Source organism: Protopterus annectens, chromosome 2.part1 (genome assembly GCF_019279795.1).
Source record: "Protopterus annectens isolate FY-2018-M chromosome 2.part1, PAN1.0, whole genome shotgun sequence".
In the NCBI taxonomy this organism is placed as follows: domain Eukaryota; kingdom Metazoa; phylum Chordata; order Ceratodontiformes; family Protopteridae; genus Protopterus; species Protopterus annectens.
The window spans coordinates 1,983,343,044-1,983,369,189 of record NC_056729.1 but is presented as its reverse complement, the minus strand read 5'-3'; the positions used below and the strand labels follow the sequence as shown (position 1 = coordinate 1,983,369,189).

Below are 26,146 nucleotides of genomic sequence, written 5' to 3'. Positions count from 1 at the left end.
AACCTGTCCCAGGACCCTTTTCAGCCACAACATAAACTACACTGGCAAAGATAATAACAATTATTAAATGCACTTATCAATACAAATAAAAAAATACTGATAGAAAGACATTGACCAAGATTGCATGTGGAACACATAGCCAATGTGTGACAGTGAGCAAGTAAATCATTGAGCAACATTTACTGGAATGTATACATTAATAATGTTTAACTATACTATGTTGTTTATTATAAATAATTCATTGTATACACACACACACACACACACACACACACACACACACACACACACACACACACACACACACACACACACACACACACACACACACACACACACACAGCGTGTGTCTGTATGTGTGTATGTATATAAAGTACATGTACAAAAGCATGTATGTGCGTGTGCATGTATGCATTTAAACACAATTAAGTACTTCTGATTTCCTTCTCTTGGTGTTCTTATATACAAGGGCACACAGTAAATACATGTTAAAGTAAATTCAGCTGTATATTATGGTTGCTGTCTGACAATGCAAGGACTGGCTCAAAGCCATTGGGAATCTCTTATAACGGATTTGCATGTATCAGATATGTACCCCCCTCTGGAAGGATGCCACACAAAGCATAGAATACATTTTTTATGAACAGTATCAGTGCACCTAGTTGATAGGGTTGCCATCTGACTCTCTTTCTGCAGTTCTGGCCTGTGTGTGTCTGTGTATCTGTGTTTGTGTGTGTGTGTGTGTGTGTGTGTGTGTGTGTGTGTGTGGGGGGGGGGGCTTGAAAATGGTAAATGCATTTATACTTTACAAGAAAAAATATTTACTGACATTTGTCTAAATGTCACAGAAATCTTTGCTACTACTCAAGATATCTTAACACAAACTATTATAAATAACACTTAAAGCATAGCATTTCAGTACTGTGTTGCTGCTTATATAAATTTGTCAGAGGAGTTGACAATTGTCGTTAAACCTCTGACTGATCTAATTGCTTTGTTTTGCTATGAAAGGGGACTGTTAAGTTCTCCTCCCCTCTGTAGGGTTGCCACCTTCCTTCGTAGCTAAAACTGGAGTAAAGCTACACCCCTTGTGTCACCAGTAACCCTGCCCATGCCACCCCCTCTCCCACCCACATTCCGCCCATTTTGTGATGTCACGATGACATAACTCGGTGGGGAACACCCTCTTTTTTTGTTCCTGCTGCCTGCTTTTGGCTTATTTATTATGCTTTCCTGTAAAAATAAGCATAGTAAATCATACGATTTACAAACTCTGATAGTCTGTTTCCTTTTTGAAACAGAATACCGGAGTTTGTACAGTGTTTTCCGGACTACCGGAGAATCAGTTTGATTTCCATATAGTCCGTAAAAAAACGGAGGGGTGGCAACCCTACCCCGCTGCAATAAAAACAGCAGAAACAATTCCACAGCTTTCTGTCTTTTTTATATCAGCTGCTGTGTTCCTGACATTAGCTGGATTAATTACCTATCTAAGATTGACAACAGTACCTGACAGGGTAAACTGCAGATTTAACTCTGTCTATGATATGTCATGCAGGTGGAGACAAATTTCTCTGCAAAGTATGTGAGACGTTGAGTTTAAAAAAAAAAAGTAGGTAGGCTTTCCCTTCCTTTGACTCCAATGCAAGGAAGTAAAAGTTTTAAAAACTACAAGCAGGTTTCTGGTACATACACAATGCTAGAACCATATTGTAGGGAGAAAAGAAACCTAAAGATTGAGTTAAACTGTATGAGAGGGTGGAGTTTTCCTTTAAACAAGATGTTAAACTCCTTACAGGCATTCCTAACCCTGGCAAATGTAGATGTCTACTTAATTACTGAAATATGGTTTCAGAACAGTGATAGCACCCCCAGAGTGCAGGGTTTCAATGTCTATCACTCTTCTACCACTCTTTCAGACCTAGTATAAAAAAATGATGGTGTTACTAAAGGGGGTGTGTCTGTATTCTAAAGAAAACATCTCAGACTTGTAAGCCAGAACAATGATCTTGAACTCATCTGTATCATTTCCATGGTAAATAGACCTCTGCACCATATCACAGCCAAATATTGTATTCCCTCCATGTCACTTGCAGCACATGAAGTATTGTTAAACAACCTAAAATCTCTCCCTATCATGTCTATCTGTATATTCTTGTGATACGTTATATATCCTACATTAAATGAAAAACCTGCACACAATCAAATAAATATAAACAAGGATTCCTGGTCTTCATTAATATTAGCTCCCTAGATGAACTGGTTCAAGTTCCAACTTGGGGTTCAAAAGTATTGAAACTGGTTCTTACCTATATAGCCACCCTATGATCAGCATCTACAGTTACCACACAACTGGTCAAATGTGACCACTGTTTGATGACACTCACTATGAGGGTAAAATCTGACTTATCAAAACACGCTTTTGTCTTTAGAAACTACTTTAAGGCAAACCTAATCCAGCTATCAGATGACTTAATGAAAATTAAGTACTCTCCTTACCTCAATGACTCCATTTTGCACGTTGCCACATCTGTGGATAATTTCTGTGCCCAACTCAAAGAACACATTGAGGCATCTGCCCCCATAAGACATAAATACAATGCAAATTCAGGAATACACCCCTAATGGAACCTTAGTATAAATAAACTATATAATAATAATAAGAAACTCATAGCCCATAAAAAAAACTTAATACTTGATAATCTAGAGATTAGTTCAAAAAGATCGACAAAGAACTCAGAAACAAACTCACATCCTCCAAAAGACAGTATAAATTGAGAATTGTCACCTTTTCTAAGGACTACCACAAAGACTTCTTCAGCTATTTCAGAAAGGTTAGAGGAAATGCTCAGCAGTAATCATAGCTAATACACTACAGCAACATTTTCTCATCTCCTGCAGACATAGTCAGCTTATTATTGGACTCATTCAGCTCTTACTTTTTTACTCACCTATCTCTCCCTAACTCTGATCACCACCAAGCAAATACTATAGGCCTCAGCCTTAACTGCAAAACAATGGAATGTATCATTACTGAACTTATTAAGAAGGGCATAAGTGATGTACAAGACATGGACCCAAGCCAGACTGAGTTTGTTAACGGCAAATTCTATTGTACCTCCTGAATCTGGTGAGCTTCTTTGAGCATGTCACTGATGCATTAAACAAAGCAGATTTGGTTCACACTTTCTACATGAACCTGACCAATGCTTTTGATACCATCCCATATTTTGGCAATATTGCTAAACTAATCAACTCACATGTCCCCCTCTGGATAGCACACAGATTAACAGACATAACCCAATTTATTGGTGTGAAAGACATGCTCTCTTTGAAAAGAGTAGTTAGCAGCAGTTTCCCCAGGATCAGTTCTCTGACTACTTCTTTTTGGTATGTACTTCACTGATGTCAAGGCTAACATCATGGGCCTGTGGCTGACCAAGTTTGCAAAGGACTGCAAACTGTCATTAACTCCCCATATGACTTCCTGATTCTTCAGAAGAGAATACCAGGCATTGATAAGTGATGCCTTGACCATAGCCTAAAGCTAAATGCCAAGAAGTGCAACATTGTGTCCTTTGGCAAAACCAGGCACCCATGCACCTACCAAATAGGTGACACCCTTTAGAAAGCTGACTCAGTCAGGCATTAGTGACCTGGGACTTTCACTGACAATGAAATATCCTTTGATCACTGTGTATCCATTGTTATTATGAAATCCTTTTACTTCACCAGACTAATCACCTGAGGTATTTTTTCCAGATCTAAGGAGGGTATACTTCTGTACTCCCCCATCATCAGGCCCATTATAGAGTGTAATGGTGTCTTTGGCATGCACATGTTGAGTCATATGACCCAGCTTGAGAGCACTTACTCACTATGATAGACTGCCTTTAAGCACTCTTTCTCTTTTTTCTTTACTACAGACTTTTCAAATATGACTTCTAGCTGGCCTACATATGCTTGAAGGATCCAGTCCTATGTGGCCTCATGCACAATGACACCCTAAACACCCACAAAGAGGTGTTAATTTCCACCAAAACATAAATAGGACCTGCTGGTGAGACAGACACATCTCTGAGAAAATCCTTCTTTTATGGAACAGACTTGTTTGGATGTAAATGTAAAGTAACTCCTTGACCATCTTTAAGAATAACTTGGATGGATGGATGAGCAGTTGTAAATAAACCCTGGGTCTGGCACCTCAAGCCCTCACTGAAAGGGGACAAAACTAGGTAGAAATTAGTCATGTCAATGGGTAACTGCATTTTGGGATATTATGGATAGGCTACTAATGGTTTTCTGGATCAATAGCCTCATATTAACCTATAAATGACACTTTCAGTATAATAAATGTTGCATAAGTATAAAACTTGGGACAGAAAATGCAGTTTGTACTGCTGAAAACACAGATCTAAAAAGTCATTAATGAGAAAATATTAAAACAAATTTATGACCACTTCACCAAGAATTTAACACTAAGCCAACAAAATAAATTAATGAAAAATATATTACTTGAAGGAAAATACACAGCTGTGGAGCTTTTCTCAACAAGCCTCTGCCAAAAATGGGTTGTCCACCTAGCCATACTTTCCCGATTAACAAAAGCAATAAATAAGTAAATATATCATCTATGAGTCTTGCCAATGGGTAATCTTTTTAATTGTTTCTGATAATTTATATGTTTTTCAGTATTTTAGCATGAATAGTGACATTTTTGAAGCAGTTACTTCTTTTTTAGCTTTGTCTATTGGGTTGTGATAAAACAGTTTAGATATTGCAGCAAGTATAATTAATATGTGATTCCCTTTATAACTTGGTGCAATGCAGATTATTTTCAAGCATTCTAAACACTTTGACTATACTATTTATGAACGTCCACAGTTCTTGATCTGGGGCAAAATATGAAAAAGTGTGAAACATGTCAACATCAGCATGACCACATACTGTGCCTGATGGCAAAAAGTCAGGATAAAAAGAAGTTTTCTTAATTGGAGTTAAGTAGATGGTAAAATAAATCATAGAACTGATGTAGTAAAGCTTCTTAAATGAGAAGAAGGATAAGGAACCAGAACTGCATTCTTTTTTCTACAGAATTTCCCGACTACATTTTTGATCAAATGTATGAGGTATAATACACCTGGTGACATGGTATACTGCTCCTAGCAATCTCTGTACTTATGTGGAGCTGTGGGGTTTTAACAATACGGGAGAGGTTTCTTCAAGCATATAAATTAAGAAGCCATATACCCTTCTTGTAAAAAGATGACTAGAAGCAAAGAAAGAGAGAGAGAGAAATGAGAGGAAAACTGGCATTTGAGAAGCATCTAGCCATTACTCTAACTTTGCCCAGCCTGGTGAAAGGCTGCTCAATATCTCTAAATATTAAAAAAAATGAAATTATCATTTATGACACAGGCATATTTACATTCATATCAAAGTAAACAAACCATATTAACAAGTTTACATTTACAAACGTTATACATCACATATGGAAATGTGTTTTTCATTTCTCCTCACTATAACTACTGCTAACAAATGTCATGTAACTGTCTACTTTTGAATATCAAAACATTAACTGTAATTACTTATCTGTATTTTGTCTGCATTGCTATGTTCACCTTTGCTTCTATCATATTGTCCTTATTGCAATGTTTTATTTTTTACCCATTGGAGATTTTCTCCCCGGGCCTCCGCTGAAAATGGACATGTATCCAGTCGGACTATCCCGGTCAACAAATGTAAAATAAATAAATAAATAAATATATATATTTTTCTATATAATATGATCAACCCAAACATTATTTAAATTGTTCAGTTCCTGCCTTTTCATAAGTCTCATTCCTCCTGTAAAACATTTTTCTGCATGCATTTTCCCACAATTTTTATTTTCTTCCTATGTAATTTACTTCTATCCTTTTCTAAAGATCCCACTTTATGTTTTTTTTTAATATGTTGCAAGTACAGCTGTTATGGGACTTTAATATCCATTTCTAATAATTGCTTTTTTGGCAGCCACCAGAATTGAACTTATCAAGGCCTTACTATGTCTAAGCAATTCAGATCCTGTATCCTGGCTCAAAAAAAAAATCTTAGTTACACATTTCCTCGATCAGTATTCCTAACAAAGTAGTTTACAGAGAATTTTTAAAGTCTGCCAACTCATTAAACTCCAAAAATGCATGCTCCTAGGTACCTCTTTCTTTCTTATTACACATCCACATTTACTATTTACTTGAGGAAATTTCTTTAGAGTCTACTGGGGGTATAAAGGTACCTATGCAAACATTTCCAAGCAAAAATTCTAAAACTTCTAGACTTTGTTGCATATTTCGGAGGCATGCATATGTCCTCCCATTGTTTGTGAATTGCTTTCTAATCACTGTTCCCGACCTTTTATTATCTTCTCTAATTGGTTCCTATAGTTATCATGCAGTATTTTATATGCCCTGTGATGCCCATGCATTGGGCCAGTAATCAAGGAGCCTCAGTTCTCACCACTAACACCAGTGAGGGATGTGCACACTGGGAGGATGACAAGTACAAACACAGTAAAGTACGATTTCCCTTAAGAGCACACAGAGACCACAGTCAGTCTGGGGCTGGTTTCTCCCTTTCTCTCCTGATTCCCAGTAAGACTCCCCACTGGCACAGCTATAGAGTTCAGATCTCAGCCGAGTGGTCAAGCTAAAACCTCCAGCACCCTCTCTGTCCAACCAGTGCTTCGTGTCCCTGCCCAAGTAGCTGACACACACACACACACACACACACACACACACACACACACACACACACACACACACACACACACACACACACACACACACACACACACACACACGCACACACACACACACACACACACACACACACACACACACACACACACACACACACACTTTGAGATTTGATTTATGTACAAACACACAGACACTCCTGGGGAAGGCTGGCACAGGTTCACTAGCTATGCCCCCTTCTGCCCAGACTATAAGATAGTACCGACTGCCACCAACCACTACTATCAGCTACTATAAAGGCCCTTACCAAAGGGTGTCCAATTCTACTGTGTAATGCTACTGTTATCCAAATAGTAAATGTGACCGAGGCTATTTAGGAGTGGTCTATACAGTATCACCAAATACATGCAATTACTTTAAGAGCTTAACTTATCTCTACACAAAATCAGCCACAATTAAAAGGTTTAAATATATTTAATAATAAATAATAAAAGCACAAGACAATACTTATTAACTCAACACAGTGACAATAGAGAGTTCACAATTCACAGGGAATACTTTAAAATAACATAGTAGGACAGTCTCACATAAATATAGAAAACATCTACACTAATCTTGCTATATTCCTATCTCTAAGAGAAATACTAAGATCTATGTCTTGCTTACAGAGCAAGGTAAGTGCTGGTGAGTTGTTGTCAGATTCAGAACAAAATACAAAATGCACTCTCTTTCTCTCTGAGATAGTTTTTAAGTTTATAATATACATTACTGCTGGGTTAGCTAAGATGACATCACTATTTGATACTTGCATCTAGTTCCCAGGCTAAATAGATACCAACAGAATTTAACACGTCCCTGTCAAAAATACTTATCTCTCAGATGTACAGCTGCTAGGAAGTCACAGAACAATACAAAAATACTCTACATGTGAAACCTAGTAATTATCTCTGTCTTAAGACAATAGAAAGAAACTCCTAGCCTAGACATCCTGTCTCTTAGCTTGAGATAACACACAGTCATAAAATTCTTTACTTATCAACTTATTTACTTAGAGTTTTGCAAGTTAACTCTGTATATCCCAATTTTTACTATGAAACATACATTACATAGGCATAGCATTTATACACATTTTTGCTTTCTTCCAGCAGGGTGCAATGTGGTTACAATCTTGAAGCTCAGAACATAACAGTTTTCTTACATTTGTAAAACAAGCATGTGGATCATATTAATATTTACAATGACATGTTCTCTATCTCCTAGGCTATCTGCCCTAGGGCATTTATAGCAGCTTGTGGCTTTCTCACCACCCTTAGTTCACAGAGGTACTATACCCATTAGTTTGTATTAGCTCTGTCCAGCAGTGATACAGAGATGAGACAGTCCGACAGAGATGCCTCGATCTCCATCCACTGGTCAAGATTCCTCTTGAACAGAGCCAGCAGCAGGTGCTCTGTCTCACATGGACTGGGATTTCTTCTCACAGCATGCAGGGAGTTTCTGGGTGATGAATCTGTCCCTCCAGCACGTCCTATTTATATCCGTGTTGAGGTTTAAGCAGGTCCTCTCTGAGGAGAGCGACTGCGGTATGGGGATGAATTGAGCTGGAGGCTCTTGAGCATATTTTTTTTTTTTTCCCCTTTATCCTTTTGGTGAGGAACTTTTGGGGTCTTGGTACTGGTGCAGGTGTCGGCTACAATATCGGGTGGGGGCATTGTACAATCATCATGAATCTTGATAAGGAACAAAGAGGGAACAATGACCTCCCTTGATCTGGATGTATTGATGATCATCATGTCAGAGGGGGCAAATAACTCCTAACCTAACCACTTGGTGGCAATCAAAGAAAAAGAAAACTGCATTGTTGGGTCCTCAGGTCCTGGTCCTGATCTTCTTCTTCTGTGCTTGGATTGCCACATATGTGGTAACTTAGTTACCTTGTTTTTTACCAAAGGGGTATGACTATACATTTTTGGCGTTTAGCTTAAATTATTTACAAAATTCTATCTAGCTGGGCTGACAGCCTTCACATGCCCTACTAATTATCCTATTTTTAAAAACAGCTTCTGTTCTAGATTCAGCTAAAAACTAAATTCAACCAGTGCTTGAGTTTCACTCAGGATTCCCCATATCATTTTCTCATTGCTCTCTGATATCAATCCTGGACAGGGAAGGCATTCCCTAGCCTGCAGCTCCTGGGCTCTTCCCATTCTATTACCTTTCCTTCTCTAATTATTTGTTTCCAATGCCTTGATTCCTTTTACAGCTTCCTCCAGTAAATTCCAGCCCCCTTTTGCCTATTCTCTGTATCCCCTAATGCCATTATCCCTATAATTTCCTTTCTCCATTCCTGGGTTGGCTTAGTTCTTGGTACACTTTCTGCTATTTTATGAATATAATATTCTGTATGACTTTTGTTATTCTTCTTAAGGATCTACACCTAAAATCCCACTCTATTCTTATTTCTTAAACTGCCCCCTGTTTCATCATCATTCCTTTCCACTTTGAATTGTAGCTTTCTGCTTGTGTTACGTATCAGAGCCTTAACTGTGTAGCTCTAAAATATCCATTTAAATCAGGTAATCCTAAACCACTATGATCTATTGGAAGGATAAACTTATCCCTCTTGACTCTTGCTCTTTTCCTCTCCCAGATAAAATCCTTCAGCTCTTTATTAATTACTGTTCACAACTTCTATTCTGGTTGATAAAAATATGCCTGACCTCTATATAAAACTAAAGGTATTGAAACATTTTTTTTACTGCTCGTATCTTGATATTCATATCTGTAGGGAACAGCATCCACTTTTTCAGTATTTGTATTATCTTTTGTTTAGTCTCTTCCCAAATATCCTTAACTGCCATAACAGAATCCTTTTTAATCCACACTCCTAAATACTTTATCATGTCTTCATAAATATGGGTATTGCTGGAAAAAATCATGTGTAGTTTACAGTTTAAAGCTATAGCCTTTGTTTTATCTTCATTAATTTTATATTTTGAAAATACTTGGAACTGTCTCATAATGTTCCATAACACCAATATGCCCTTTTCTGGTTTTATCAGGTACAAAATAAAGTAATCTGCAAATAAAGCCAACTTTTCCTGATTACCATGCAAATTAAACCCTTGAATTCTTGAGTTCCTTATTTTCTTTGCCAATGGTTCTAAATATAATAAAATAACAAAGGAGAAAGAGGACACCCCTGCCTGGTTCCTCTGTTCAGACACAGCTTATCAGCGAGGAAACCTCACTCTTTGATTTTTTGTCTCCAGGCCCTCATAAATCCTCCTAATTGGCCTTACTATTATATCTAGGAATAAAAGTGCTTCCATTGCCCTACTCATATAATTCCAGCTTACTCTACTTCCGTCTGGATCATCAATGTTCTGTTAATGTTGTCAAATGTTTGCCTCCCCTCCACAAAACTACATTGATTCGTATCTATTAATTTTGGCAACACATGTGCCATTCTTTTAGCCATTATAAACATAACCAATTTATAATCATTGTTTAAAATTGAAATGGGCCTATATGACACTGGATCTGATAGGTATTTACCGACTTTAGGTATTACATCCACCGCAGCTTTTTTCCAGGACGATGGTGCTACCCCTTCTTTTAAAGTACTGTTAAACCCTTCCAGATCTTTATCACTTTTTTCCATCCTAGTTTCCTTACTTCTATCAGAATGCTATTTTTTCCTGGAGACATTCCTGCAGATTGGTTATACATCACTGATTTTATCTTGTTTCCTCCTGTCTTAACTGTTAATTTTTGAGCCACATCTACAGCTAACCTTGGCATATACTCACCATTATAGAATCTCAAGATTAATATATAATAAACAGCTATAATAGGCAACATATTCGCTCATAATAGTAGACATCCTACCCACCTCAAACCTCAGGCCTACACAAGGAACCGTCACGGGAGACCTTAATCCTACAAGGAGACTCTAGCATAACTCCAGCAGCCCCTCTACACAATATAATCTATCAACATACTCTCCCACTAGACAAAGAACCAACTAGAATAGAACTAGGAGAAAACACAAAGAACATCCATACTGGACTTAACTACTCTAACTAGAGAATTAACCTGGACTTAGTAGGCACCCTCCCCAGCCTCCCTAAACTGATCAGTACCCACCTTCCCAGATGAGACTCCAGCTCCACTCAAACCACTGAGTAGACCTACAAAAACCCATCACGAACTGTCTATAAATTCCTAAGCCAAACTAAACTCAAACTGTTACTATACACCACTAACCAGGAACCGAGGACTACTCAGGGGAAAGACTACTTCAACTACCTACTTAGATCTATCCTCAATCTAAGAAATCAGCAAAAACTTCGAGGTTAAATAACTACGCACCCTGGCTAAATAGAGACACCAGAGCCTTACTAAAGCTAGAGAGATAAAGGCCTGGAAAATCTGGAACTAAAAATACAAACCCTAGCTATCAGACAGCTATCAAACAAGCTTTAGAAACAAGGCCAAGGCAATGCTCAAAACAAAAAAAAATAAAGACTGGCTATTCAAAATGAATAAACAAATATTCAAACAAAACATTGCATGCCTGTAACCCCTACTAAAGCCAGGCAAAACCACAACCCTAACACCCATCTCTAATCCAACAATAACCACACAGCTTCTCGAATTTACTAAACCATAACCATAAAGTCAACATGGCTTCTCCCCAGTCCAAATCAACCTACAAAAAACAGCTAACCTGTCCCACACCACACCCCTATTCACACCACCCCTCGTTAAGCCTATCACCCAGTGCCCACCTCTTCCTAAAAATCCTCCTCTACCATAAACCAACTCAACAGCTTGGCTGATATATACCTAAAACCACACTAAAACTGGCTAGTGACTCCATGTCATATCCAAAATCCATCAAACTCAACCTAGTTCCACTATATATACATATACCCCCACTCTGAGAATTCCTATCACCAAATACATTCCTCTCCATCTTAAAGTGTCATTCTTATGAATTCTCCAACCTTATGCCTATTGCCATCCTTTGCCCCTTAAGAAAAATTCTTGATAATATTGCCATTCTGCAGAGAACACAATCTACTATCTACCACACATCTACTATCTACCACAACACGGTTTACACACTACATCACTTTTCTACCACAACCACTCTAAATCATTCAATTACACAAACCTTCCACACTATTTATATATATCATTTACCAGGTCCTATTCCAAGCAAAGCAATATGTATGGTCTTCCCCCCTCACTCAACATCAACATACTTACATTTATCATTCACTACACCTACTCTGGTGAAGTTCATCACTGCGCCGACAGGCAACACAGTCAGTGGAAACCAACTCCTACTACTCACAACTCACATCACCACAAGGTGAGGTGGCTCACATCTGGGCCACGCTGTGTTGTGGTTTCACAAATTCACTGCCTCAAATGCTACAACCAACCACACTTTCACAAGCTCTAAATTCAGCTCTGAACTCACCTCTATCATCTCTCTCACCTCCGTGCACCCTACTCAGTCACTCCAGATACCTTTCCTGCACTGTCTGAGAATCTGCTATCTCCTCATCCTTTTAATCCCAAAAGAGAAAAAGCTTAAACTATTATCATTAAACCCTCAAAATAACAAAACCCTCACATATTTAATACCATCATCTCCAAACTTCTAATCATCACCCTTTAAATTCTTGAAATCCATCTCCATCAATATTCTCATGTTCACTCTCACATATCTCAAATACCATTTTGATAAAACAGGCTCCTAAACTAAACCACTACACTCTCTCCACAACTCTCTCACAAAAGCTAAGTCACTCTCACCAAAGCCAAGCTCCTCTCCTCTAGCACCAATCTTCCTCCCAATCCAATCATTGTGACCCCAAGACAACTAGACCTATGCCAGACAAAAATGGCTAAAACTGCTAGAATCATGCTACAATAAAATACCATCCACCTCTGGTAACCAACCAATATGCTACTAAAAAGAGCTAACAAAGAACTAACTCCAGCAGAGCTAACACAGCTTACAATGCACTACAATATCCTGAAATAAAAAATATCAAAAAATATGAAACCACTATCTATACTATCTTATCTTGCCTGAGACATAGTAAAAAGATCAGTGAAAAATCTCTCCTCTCCATCAATCAAATGCACTACCATCAAGGAAAACATCCGTCTCCCCACACGTTGTAGTCTTCCTATCTGGACCTCCTCTCCTGTCACCTCCCAGCCCCTCACACCCCCAGCACCTTCTTCCCCACATATGCCTTCTTGGTGCGTGGTTGTGCCCTTACATCATACTACCCTATACCCCTATTACTCTCTAAATTCTCTCTTCTCTGCTCTGATCACTCCTGATCCCCTGTAGGCTTGGGTCATCTGAAGGGTACTTTTAACTACTGGGTATATTCTTCTTATTATTTTTTCTTACCAAAGTACTGAATGATGACTGACATTTTCTTTTTACCCATTTTACCTGGAGTGTTTTGGCTTTTTTTTTTTATATTACTATGCTCAGCATACATGCAGTGTAACCTGTTTGTTTTGTGTATTATGGATGTGCTGTGTTTGTATAACACTTGATTGGCTTTTTTCTTTCTCCCTCCGTTGAAAAAATGGACCTGGGTCCACGAATTTCCCTGTTAACAAATGTAAAATAAATAAATAAATATTTTAGTCTTCCATAAATATTTCCATTTGTGCCATTTCTTTATTTCCCTTTTTTGCATTATACTAATTTATAAAAAAAAAATCCAAAGTACCTCTAATATCTCTACAGGATCTCTGGTTATTTTTCTTATTATAGACTCCCTAAGTTTGGCAACAATGCTTTACTTTATATTGCCTAAGTTATTGTGATAAAAGTTTTTGGTTTCTGGAGTTATTCTCAAAAAATCAGTTGCAGCAGCAATCTTTCTAAAGTCATGTATATTATCTAGATACTCCCTAATTTTTTGTCTTTAGCACTCTACAGTTGCACCATTTCTTATTTTATGAGATTCCCCTTATTCTGCAACACTTTAACTTTTGTCAACTTCCTAAATAATTCTTGTTACTTATTAACCACATCTCGTTTTCTTTTATTTCTACCATATTTTAAACTCCACTTTCATTTTATCCTACTCAATAGCTATAACTTCTGGAGTACCTTCTATCTTCCATAATAAATCCTAAATAATTTCTATTACCATTTCCTTAAATTCCTTTCTTTTTAACAGATAGAAGGGGAAGTACCACTGTCTAATTTCTACTTCATTACCCTGCATTTTTATATTAGTTATTATTGGCTCATTATCTGAAATAGTTACTGGATGGGTATAGCGTTTTCAATCAAATGCACATATCCCTATGAAATATAATTTCTATCTAGTCTAGCCACTTATTTTACCTTGGGAAATAATATGTAAATTCTCTCCAAGCTCCTATTACTGAATTCACATCTTACATACCAAATATTTTTTATAACTTTCTTCAGAAATCTACCATCTTTTGTTATATATTTCCTTCCTGCCCCCGATAAATTCTCATTGTTGCATATCAAATTCCAATCACTACCTACAAGTAATATTCTCTATGGAAAGCTGATTATTTCTCCCCAAATTTTCTACAATCTGCAATAACAGTTTTAGGTGGAATATAAATACATCCAGCGCAATCTTCATCCCTTGTCAGTTGCTCCTCACTGCCACAAATATGTCATTCTTATCTGGTTTCCTCTTCTATCAGTGTTGGAGTTCCTCTAGCAATGGATATAAGTGGTCCTGTTTTCCTTTGTTTCTGATATTCTGCTGAATATCCATCCTGGAATCCTTTCTTTATCAAATTTGCGTGTTCATTTTTTCCAAATGTGTCTCCTGTAGCATTGCTATTGCACTCTGCATTTCTTAATATAATTAAATATTCTTTCCTTTTTATCTATACCTGTGAGGCCATTCACATTCCAAGATAATATTGAAAGTGTTGCCATTATGATAAGAACTCATTTATTTCCACCTGTTATATATGATAGCTTTTTAAAATGTCTATTTCCAGCCTTTGTGATACATGTACTCACTAATGTTTGAAAGGTTTTTTACACAGCTTTCTTATCATTTCTATTTAGACATATGCCACATTTCACAAGATTTTTGTTTTAAAGAAAATCATCAAGCAAAAAACAAAAACAAAACAAAAAAAAAAACAGAATACCCCCATATCCTGTTAACTTAATACACACAAAACCATATAAACTATGTAAAACATCAAATAATGTTTAACCCTCCTAACAGGAACAGTTGTTCCAAATAGGCAACTAAAAACACAGGCCTTATCTAATCTAAAGTTAAAGTTATCCATGCTAAGATGCATGTTACTGCCTGAGTTCCTTCTTACATTAACTGACATTTTTATCTTTATTCCCTTCCAGGCTGTGAAAAACAGCGTGCTTGCTTTCAGAAAACAATAATTTTTAGCCTTGAAGATACCAATGTTTTAGCTTATTTATTGCTCTGTAATTCACTTGTCTCCATGGAAACAAGAAAAATGTAGCTCTCAGATGCACGTTTCTAAAGACGAGCTGAAACATTTATTGCTAAATGAAAACTTTTCATTACATTCAGTGTTCTCCTATTTATTTGTTTTCACTTAAAAGATGTTATTAGATTAAGCCAAGGGTCTTACTCCAAACATTCACCTATGCAAAAGTAAGAGAACACATATCAGCTCTACATATATTATGATCTATGTATTTTTGCATCCTGTCCCCCACCTCAACAACCTAAGATTACAGCCCATTAACTTATATATGCTTTCTCTGGCTTTTTTTCTCTTTTTGTATTACAATGCCTACATTTCCTTATACTAAAAAAGAAAGAAGAAAGGCATCTGTTGACTATAGTATCCTTATCATATACAACAATAACTATAAATGCTTTGTTAAAAAACTTGCAATTTATATCATGAATTATTTAAAGAAATGCTGTTAAGAACAGAAACTGTTTTACTTACAGTTACTATTTTCCTTCCTATTCCTTTCCCCTTTTAAGCATTAATGACGTGAAGTGAGGCAACTATCTTAAAGTCCCCCACAAGTCTGACAAATTCAACAAAAGTGCATTATTTTCACTTTTTCTTGTATGGCCATATTTCACAATGCAACTGATGCTTTGTAATCTCACTTGTATGCACTAATTTCCATGTTGCTGGTCTTCTTCCTGTTCATCTCCATTTCCCAACTTCAGACTGCAGGTCAATTCTAAGGTATTACCAATTCTTCTAGTGAACTCCTGTGTTTTTCTCTGTCTTTCAAGAATTTTCCTTTGGAACATTGGAAAAGTTTCACTGGTAAAGTCTCTCCATGTGCTTTATTATCAGAAGAATGTGAAGCAGAGTCCCCTTTTTCTTGGTGGATCATTTTTTGTTGGACACATTTTTGTATTTCCTCCTTTGCCTGTTGTGCAATGAAAAATGACTTTGATCCTCCAGGAAAAATATTCTTAAGACAGCTAGATGTAGCAGCTTGAATCTCACACCTGCCTATTGATATTCCTCAATTGCTGGGATAAATTTGTTTCTCTTCTGCCTGGTGTACATTAACACTCATTTTCTACAAATACTCTACTTTCTCCAACTTTTAATACTTTGCCTTTTTGATACAGTTTTGGCAGGATCAATTATTTCTTCTGGTAGGTTTGCTTCTTTCCTAATGCAAGCCTTGACTGCTTTCTCATAGCCAGATTTGGAGCATATCAAGCATGCCCTTTAATTAACAGGTCATGCTGTGGAATACCAATCTATGTTGCTTATTTGGGCCTTCATAAAATTAATACAGACTGTTCCTCCTAGTCTCTCTGGTACTGTTGAACATCTTCGATTTCCCCAGACCTCTACTTGTACCATATTTTGAAACATCTCTTCATGAGCAGTCTCATACTCAGCCAGCCTTTTCTTCATTTTGGCCTCTGATTTTTACAGTTTTATAAGCTTCTCTGAATACATGTTTAAATCATCCTCCATTTTTCCAGCCTTTTATTTGAGTTCATATACTTCTTCAGTGTTTTGTTTATTTTAATCAGCTCTGAGTATATCTGACTTATTTTTCCTCTAGATTACTTAAGTCATGTCTTGCACCAATGCTGGAGCTTGAACAGCTTTTTACTGGACAGTTGCAGAATTTTCCCCAGTCAGTGTTTTCTCTTCACCTTTTCTAGTTGATTTTCTTTCAGGCTCTCGTAGTTTCTTCTTTGCTTTTATCCATGCTATGTACTTATGCGACAGTAACAGAATTTAATGAAAGTGACAGAGTTCCTGGCCCTTGTCTTTCATTTTTTTCTCACACTAGGAGAGTTGAAGTTAAACTCTTAATCACTGTGCAGCCATCTTGGAAAGCCGAATATGTCTAAATATTGAGTCAGTTATGAAAAGAACATTGTCATGTTTGTTGGTATGCTCTGCCTGCCTTAATGGTTCCATCCTCCTCCTTAAGTGACCCTTGCTTATACTGGAAGCAATAGCATGTTGGTTGACAGCACTGTGCTATACTCCTAAAAAGTTATTCTTTTAGTAAACTCTAAAGCTTTTAATTGAGTCAACAAATAGTTTATGAATGATGAAATTGTTACTAGTCCAGGAGCCTAAAATGACAGAGAAAAAGTATTAGAAATGACTTCATAGTATTTTAAAGCAAATGTTAGTCCAAGCTTCTCGGATTCCAGCTTCAGGGGATTGGTACAGATCTTGAAAAAGCTTTACTATTATAGCAGTTAAATAACACCAGTAAAATGGCATTTTGAACCCTCCACAAGAATTAGGAATGGAAAGTCTGTCGTAAGAAATTCTATTGGACTTAGACAAACAAACCATTTTAATAGATCACTATAAAAGCCTTCGATACAATACCCCACTCGGGCATTATAGATAAGCTCACCAGCTTAAATATAAACCCCTATGTCACTAGATGGGTTGCAAACTGGCTCAAGGACAGAGCCCACATGGTTAGAATTGCTGGAGCCATGTCAGACTCCAAACCAGTTACAAGTGGCGTCCCACATGGCTCAGTCCTGGGACCTCTCTTGTTCGGTATATATTTCTCGGAGGTACAGGCCAACACGGAAGGACTGTGGCTGACCAAGTTTGCAGATGACTGCAAACTGGGCGCCATAATCGACTCTCCAGCCAACACAAGCATCCTCCAAAGGGCCTCATAGAAACAGACAACTGGTGCCAGAGCCATGGCCTCAAGCTAAGCCAAAAGTGTATAGTCATCCCTTTGGCAAAACAAAGTGCCCACAAATTACCACATAGGTGGTAATCCATTAAGTACAGAAGAAGTAATTAGGGACCTGGGGACCCAAGTTGATAGCAATCTCTCATTTGACAACCACGTGGCCAAAGTGGTTAGAAAAACATTTTATATAGCCCACCTAATCATGAAGGGATTCACGTCTAGATCAGGAGAGGTCATCGTGCCTCTTTACTCATCCCTCATCAGGCCCATAATTGAGTACAATGCCCTTTTGGGATGTACCTTACCAGACACCTGCAGCAACTGGAAAGACCCCAAAGTACTTCACCAAGAGGATCAAAGGGCTCAAACAGATGCCATATGCTGCCGGTTAAAGAAACTCCAGCTCTACTCAGTGGCATACCGCCTGCTCAGCGATCTGTGCCTGACGATAAAACCATGTCCAACCCAGAATTAATGGACATGCTGCACCTCAGAAAATCCAAATCCCATTGAGCTAAAGCTCGAGAGACTTGAACCTCAGCACTGAAATAAATAGGACATGCTGGAGGGACAGATTCATAACCCAGAGGCTCCCTTCACTCTGGAATAAAATCCCAGTCCAGGTTAGGCAGAGTCCCTCATTGACTCTCTTCAAGAGGAATCTTGATGAGTGGATGGGAGATCGTAGGTTTACCCCGGGTATCACTTCTGTGTCACTGTTAGACAGAGGCACAGTATACTAACCTCGAAAAAGGGCATAGCAAAATTAATTTAAAATGGGTGGCGAAAGCCAAACACACTCTGGCTAGGCTTATAAATGCCCTAGGGCAGATAGCCTAGTATGAACCTATGAACCTATAAATTAACATAAAATACCAAATAGGAAGTGCTAGGCATGCTGAATTGATAGAGAACAAAGTCTGTGGAAAATATTTACTAGAATAATTTAAATGATTGATCATTGAAATGTCCATAGATTTCCACACTGCAAGATCATGTATATTTTTCTTACTTGTTTAAATATTGGTAAATATTGGTAATGCTGGGTTTATGTTAAAGGTCTGATGAAGCTAAAGTGAAAGCTGCATGGTTTATTCTGTTATTTGTTTATGTATCTGTTCATATTTGATTTATAATAGAATATTTGCTCTCGTTGGTGTATTTCAGATTGTACATATTTTTCCAATATTTTAACAAATTGTTTTGATTATAGTCCATGTTATTTTGCAAAAAAGTAGTACTTAAGCATTTTAAAATTGTTATTGCTTAATGGTCAGCCGGCGTCTCTGTTTCGACATGGAGACATGGGTGAATGGCTGCTGATAAGAAGGTTAAAGGCTGTAGCAACCAGCAGAGCATGTAAAAAATCTACTGCCAACTTAAAGCAGACCGGGCGCTCGCTGTTGTGACCCTAACCGGGAAAAGCCGAAAGAAACAACAACAACAATACAACATTGTTTAATCTGGAAATATCTAAAGGGTTTAATAAGTAAAAACTGCCATTAAAGAACAAAGCATTTATTTAAGTTTAGTTTATAATTAGATAATGCTGAAAAATGAGCATTTGTATCCAACATTTTGGGAACGTTCTGTTTGGAAAATGAAATTATATGGTAACATCATTTGGAAAATCAGTAAATGGGAAAACTAACCTATTTACTCTTGGGAAATTTGCAGGAGTCTTGTTTTTTGTATATACTAATAAAGGTTCGGTGTAAAGATTAAAAAGATATGTCAAAGTGGACATCCCTACATGTTCTATTTCCTGTTAGGATAGGTTCTGAATAGGAACCGCTAATATGTAACAAGGTAGAAAAGGTTTAAGTATAATGTCTGAAATGAGTTAATAAAAAATCAGGAAATGATAGTACTGACAATTTCATCTTATCTCTTTGAACTGTTCAGGACTGACTAACATGTACTAGGAAACTCAGGAAATTCTAACTGGCTTTGGTAGAATCACATCCTCTTCCTTAGAGCTATTAACAGGTTCCCTATTACATGACCAACACCTTAGTTTATCGAACACTTAAAGGTTGATCACTAAATGTTGAAGTCTGAAAATTACGAATGGCTGTTTCCACACAGGGAAATGAGTCATTTGGTCATTACACGTATTTTGTTCTTTCTCCACCGTAGAGAGATCTTGGAGTTACTATATTTAGTTTGTTTCCATTTAAAACTTTTTTTTTTTTAATTTTGCCAACGGCATTGTTTCCCTATGTGGAAACAGCCATGTTCGATGTTAAAGGGTTCGATATTTCATGATCGACCTTTAAGTGTTCGATAATTTAAGGTTTTGATCACGTAATATAGACCCTATCAACAGGCATGCAATAAAATTATTCAGTAATGGAAATAGCATCATTTAGAATTTTATTGTTGCTCTTTAAGGTAGAAACATGGTTCAAAGGCTTTTGACCTTGAACGATTTTGAGAGTCTATGTGCCCATTCAGAAAAGTTAGAAATAATTTTAGATTCTTACCTGGAAAGTTGTGCATTTATATTTAACTCTGCTTATAGTACATTTATTTACTGGCCAGTCTGTGGACAATAATTTAAAATAGCATATTTCTAGAACCTTTATTCTGTCTGAGCATTTACACTGTCTTTTTGTAACCACAAATATTCAAAATAAGTAGTCTTGCTAATCAATATTCCTATCAATTCAATTTTAAATGAAGCGAAGTACATATCTCATCTTTCTATTGTAATGTTGATTTGATGAGTCATATACCTCTGGATTCATAGGTCATAGGAAGTTACTAGGCTAATGACCTGAGGGTCATTCCAAGCCTAGCCTATTACACCCATTATATTTCAAGAGGAAAAAGTCTAGTCAGTGCCCAAGATTATTGTTAGTAATGTCCAAGAGGGATGTGGGAGGTATTCCTGGCATACATTTGCAGTTTCCCATCCATTCATCCAGGCTACTTTTGAACAGAGCTATAGAGGTGCTCTGCTTAACATGAATTGTTAGAGTATTCCAGAGAAGTAGCAACCTCTGTGAGATGAATTTGTCTCTCCAACATGTCCTATTTAAATCTCAGGCCAGATTTAGGTCACTGGAGTGACTAATTTAGTTGCATTTGACCTATGGATGTGAAGCAACTTCATCAGGTTAGGGTTGGAGATTGCTCTTTAAGCCAGGCACAAGTCTCCCATAAGCAGCCTATATGCTACTGAGTACAGTGACAAAGACTTCCGTTTGTCTGTGTAAGGCATGTACTGAAGACTCTGGGTCTTCCTAGTTAAACATTTCTTGGGTCTGTCCAGTTGCTGCTGGTGCCTGGTACGGTACATACAAAAGGGGGCATTATACTAAATTATGGGCCTGAAAAAGGATGAGTACAGGGGGGTTATAACCTCTTTTGCTCTTGAGCCTATGCCTTTGCTAACCAAACATTCTATATAGGTTCATAGATTAGTACTAGGCTAACTGCCCTTTTGGGTCATTTGAAGCCTAGCTAGTTACCCCATGTGAGACTCAAACCCTGTACCTTGTGTCTTTAAGGTAAACACCTTAACCATTATGTCATCCTCCCACCCTTTCTTACTACAGTGGACACATGGTGGTCAAAATTTAGGTCATGGTCTACTCATGTGCCCAAATCCCTCACTACATCATTCATACTTAAGGTATTGTTGTTTATTAGATGCATATGTCCAGAGTTGTAAGAAAAGTCATTCTATATTGCACAGCATATAAACAAAGGGATTGTGTTTAGAACGAGAGATGTCGTTGTCCCCATTTAATCAGTCAGCTATTGGGTAATAATGCTGCCTTTGGCAAGTAATGTCCAGAGAAAAATGAGCCAGTTGAAATGCCTGCAGTGATACCTTTGGCAAGTAATGTCTAGAGAAAAATGAGACAATTGAAATGCCCACAGTGATACCTTTTTGAAGGATACAAGACTTAAACAATATGTCCTACATCCCTTTACCCAAAACTGTCACTATACTTCATATCCTAAACTGCTGAGGTGAAGTGTATAGCATAAAAATACTGATGAACGTACTGCACATCAGCAAATCTGATGGCATCGGAATTACTTGGTCCAAGGATTTAAACCACTCCTATAACATTAACAGAACATCTCAGAGGGATAGGTATACCTAGCAGAGGTTATCACTGCTCTGGAACAGAGTCCCCAACCAGGTAAAATAAAGCTCAGCCCTGTCCATATTCAAGCACAGCATGCATCTATGGATTATAATAGAAAGTTTACCTCAGGACTCCCCATGTACTACTAATAGACAAAAGACAGCTTGTAAATCCGTTATCCTATGTAAGTGTCTCTACAAATTATTTAAGGTATGATTACGGTTAATCTCTATGGGGTAACATAGGATTATCGACCATGGGTTAGGTTAATTCAAGCATTAAAAGGGAAATTGGCCAGATCTGAGATATCCGGCGTGGGCAGCTAGTCTCATGCTTACTGACAGATCGATTTCCCTTGTGGATTCCACTCACTTGCAGATGGTCCTAGTCACATGTGAAGGCAGTAAGTATCACAATCATAAGACGTCTGGCCATATAGAATTAAGCAGTAATACTTTAAAGTTTGTGACTCCCTCCTTAAGCAGCAGGTGTAGCAGGGCTATACACAACTCTGTAACAAATTTGTCTACCCAGCAACTCACAAAGCTTGGGAGTGCTGTATACTATTCAGCATACCTATCAGGTGTACTTCACTATGAGGAATGTTCCTTATTTGGAGGCTTAAAAGGTCCACCTTCCTCAAAGTTCCACATTGAAAGGGATTGTAATACATTCAGGGTTAAGGACTCTGAAATGATATCCATAGTAATACATAATCATAAAACATTATTTTAATGAAATAATATAAATATAAAGTAACACATTTTAACCATCTAGTGAGATGACTAGTTGGTGTTGTTAGTAAGCTGTTAGGAAGTGTTCCACATTTTGCTCATTTGTTCCTCATTATGAGAGGTAATGTTCCACATTTTGTAGTTAGAAGGTTGAGAGCTATGCTATTCAGATCCTATTACACAAATTACTTCATCTTATGTGAGAAGGATTTTACTTCAGAGACAGCACAAAGCTTATTGGAAGAAAAATCATATGTAGCAAACAGCGTGTAGCATAGCGCCCAACTGTACTTGCGGCCTATGTAACGAACTTTCAGACTAAAGATGAAGCATCAAATACAGGACAAGGAAACAGCTGTTAGACATTGCAGTTATTTGCAATCACATCAGTGAGGGGAAAACAGGATTGTTAAAAGCATACAAAACTGAGAAGTCCCCAAATAGAGCAGATGACAAGACCCTTTGTAGAAAAAATGTGGCTTTTAAAAGACGCTTTGGGTCCATTGGTGTTGTAGAATTTAAACTCATTCTCCTCGAATGCGCCATGCAAGCTGAATGTCTTTGGGCATGATAGTTACCCTCTTAGTGTGAATGGCACACAGGTTATTATCTTCAAAGAGACCTACAAGATAAGCCTCGCTTGCTTCCTGCAAGGCCATGACAGCAGAACTCTGGAAACAAAGATCTGTCTTGAAATCTTGGGTAATTTCTCGAACAAGCCACTGGAAAGGAAGCTTACGAATAAGTAACCTCGGTAGATTTCTGATAGTGCCAGATTTTTCTGAGAGCAACAGTGCCCAGATGATAATGATGAGGCTTCTTTACACTGCCAGTAGGTGGAGCACTTTTATGGGCAGCCTTTGTAGCGAGCTGTTTACAGGGAGCCTGTCCACCAGTAGACCTACAAGCAGATTCCTGCATATTACGCACATTTCTTACTTTAGCCCTGTATAGTTCAAAGCAAACTCTATTATTCCTCATTACTATTTATAGCTCGAACTGATAATGTTCATTAGCATTCCATTATGCTGTGCCATAAGTTTTGATGAAGTGAGATGCAGCTGTATTAAACTGTATAGTAGTTAGAAACGGAGGGATGGATTCTGAAGCTGGATAAAAGAGTTTGTTAGATGCTTTTTCTGAGCATATTCACCATAGCTGAATTATAAGCAATGCTTCACAAACAGCACACTGATTGAGCAACTGTGAATAATACTTAGGAAGCTTCCAATGCTGTGTGAAGCTGTGAGGTAGCTCATTTCAAGCCTTCTTTTCCGAGTATGCTTCCCTCAGTTACAGCCTGATGTTTCATGTATGTCACAAGGGTATGAGCTGAAAGTGAAGCTTGGTGTGTGGCAGGGTATGTTATTTTAATAGTGATACAAAATGTAACAAAAGTACAGGATGAGAATCACTGTAGCTGCAAAGAGCAGGTACAGATAAAATATGTGGATGCTTTCCATTAACCATGTACATGAATAGAACCCTTGAAATGTCAGTGAGCCATTGCTCAGCTCTGTACTGCAGACTAGATACATGTTTTCTTTTCTGAACCATGATTTAAGCCTCTAGCTGCAAACAGCTGTTAAGTGTTAAGTGCAAACAGTTGGCACTGAGTAGCAAGCTGTCTGCTAGCGTTCCTGGATTTATTTATTACATTCAACCATATTTACTTTCTCTTAGCTATAACATCCCCATGTGGCTTAACACAAGGCTTTCTGAATCCCACCTTGTGTTTTTATTAATCCATCCTGATGTCTTCTTCTGTAAACAAGGTGATTTGATTGAAAAACTAGAAGTCCTAACTAAACAAAACTTACAGTCTTTCTGGAAACTGACTACATGTAATGACATGCATGGGAAAGTAATTATGAAGAAATTTAGAAACCAGTTCAGGGTTTTTACTAGAGTGAACAATAACCACTTTACCTGTATATTTTACCATATAAAACATTTCCATTACTTCAGAGGAATTTAGAAGTAGAACTAGTTACATTAAACTGCTCAGTCTAGTATTTAACTTTTGTTTTATACAGTTACACATTTATTCTAGTAGGTTTCAGTATTTCTCTGAAAGTCCAGATTGCATATACCATTTAAAATATATGCATAGCCATTTTTTGTTGTCTCTTTAGTTTTAAGATGAGCTATGTAATCTATTCAAATGATATTGCTAAGAACCACATCATGTCTGTCTGGAATATTATAATATATAAAATAATTACAAGGAAAGGAACACGCTGGCCTATTGTTATTGTTAGTTGACCAAACATGCCCTCATAACCTCCTGGTGAATGGTCACTTAATGTTTCATCTTCAACCCTATTTGAATTAAGATTATTTGTATCTTGAACATTTGGTCAATAACTAGAATATAGCTGCTGCTGAAATTAATTCCTGCACATCACTGTTCAGTATGCTTTGGACTCATGCTAATATCTGTAAAAGATTGATTGAAATGCCTGACCAATTAATATTTTAAGTTCTCAAATAGCTCTCAGTTTTTAAACCAGTTTGATGTTAAGTGATTTCCAGTTGCTTAAGTCCAAATGAAAATAAACTTGTACGGGTTTGGTACCTAAATGATCTGAAAGAGCCTGTATACAATCAGGATGAACTTTAATATGCTAGAGAACAGAAATTTAAGATCAAACTGTAGAAATAAGGTAGCTCAAAAACCATGGGAGCCGCAGTGTGAATCCACTGCGGTTCCAGAAATTTAAGATGGCATGTTGGTCATTAAACTACCTTATGTGAAAGAGCCTTCTGCAAACTTGGACCTGCTGTCTTTCTGCTGAAATCAGGATACCTAGTACACTCGCAATGCTTAAGTATAAATTAAAAGAACATATCCTAAAGGGAGCACCTTGGACTTGATACAAGGAAAATGATTAAACAGCTGTTTACACTCAATGCCAAAATCTACTGTATACAGATAGTAATTAATGTACTTCCTGTGACTTACACCTGATAGCGCCATTACTTTTGTAAACAATGTACCTAAATTGTTATTACTGTTAACATCAAATTCCATAAACAGGGGGGCGGAGAAGTGAATTTTGAGAGCTCCATAAACTAGTGTAATAATATAGGACATTTTTATTATTTTCAAGTTTAAAATGTCAGAAATCTATAGATAAACTGCTAAACTACATAAATATCAATTTTGGTGGAGAAATACAAAAAAAATCCTGTCAAGTAACTTGGAGATATATTGAGTCACTGAATATGAACAACTCAAGGAATTCTCATTCAGATGCTGCTTTGAAAAAGAACTGCAATTGATGACATCTACCTTACAGGAACTATATTTGAAGATGGATGGCTTTAAAAATGACTTAAAAAACCTCA

General features: G+C 37.3%; 1 pseudogene; it reads right to left on the bottom strand.

The window, feature by feature from the left end:
- Window positions 1-23,319: 23,319 nt before the first annotated feature.
- LOC122794716 lies at window positions 23,320-25,775 on the bottom strand (annotated as a pseudogene).
- Between the last annotated feature and the right edge of the window lie 371 nt (window positions 25,776-26,146).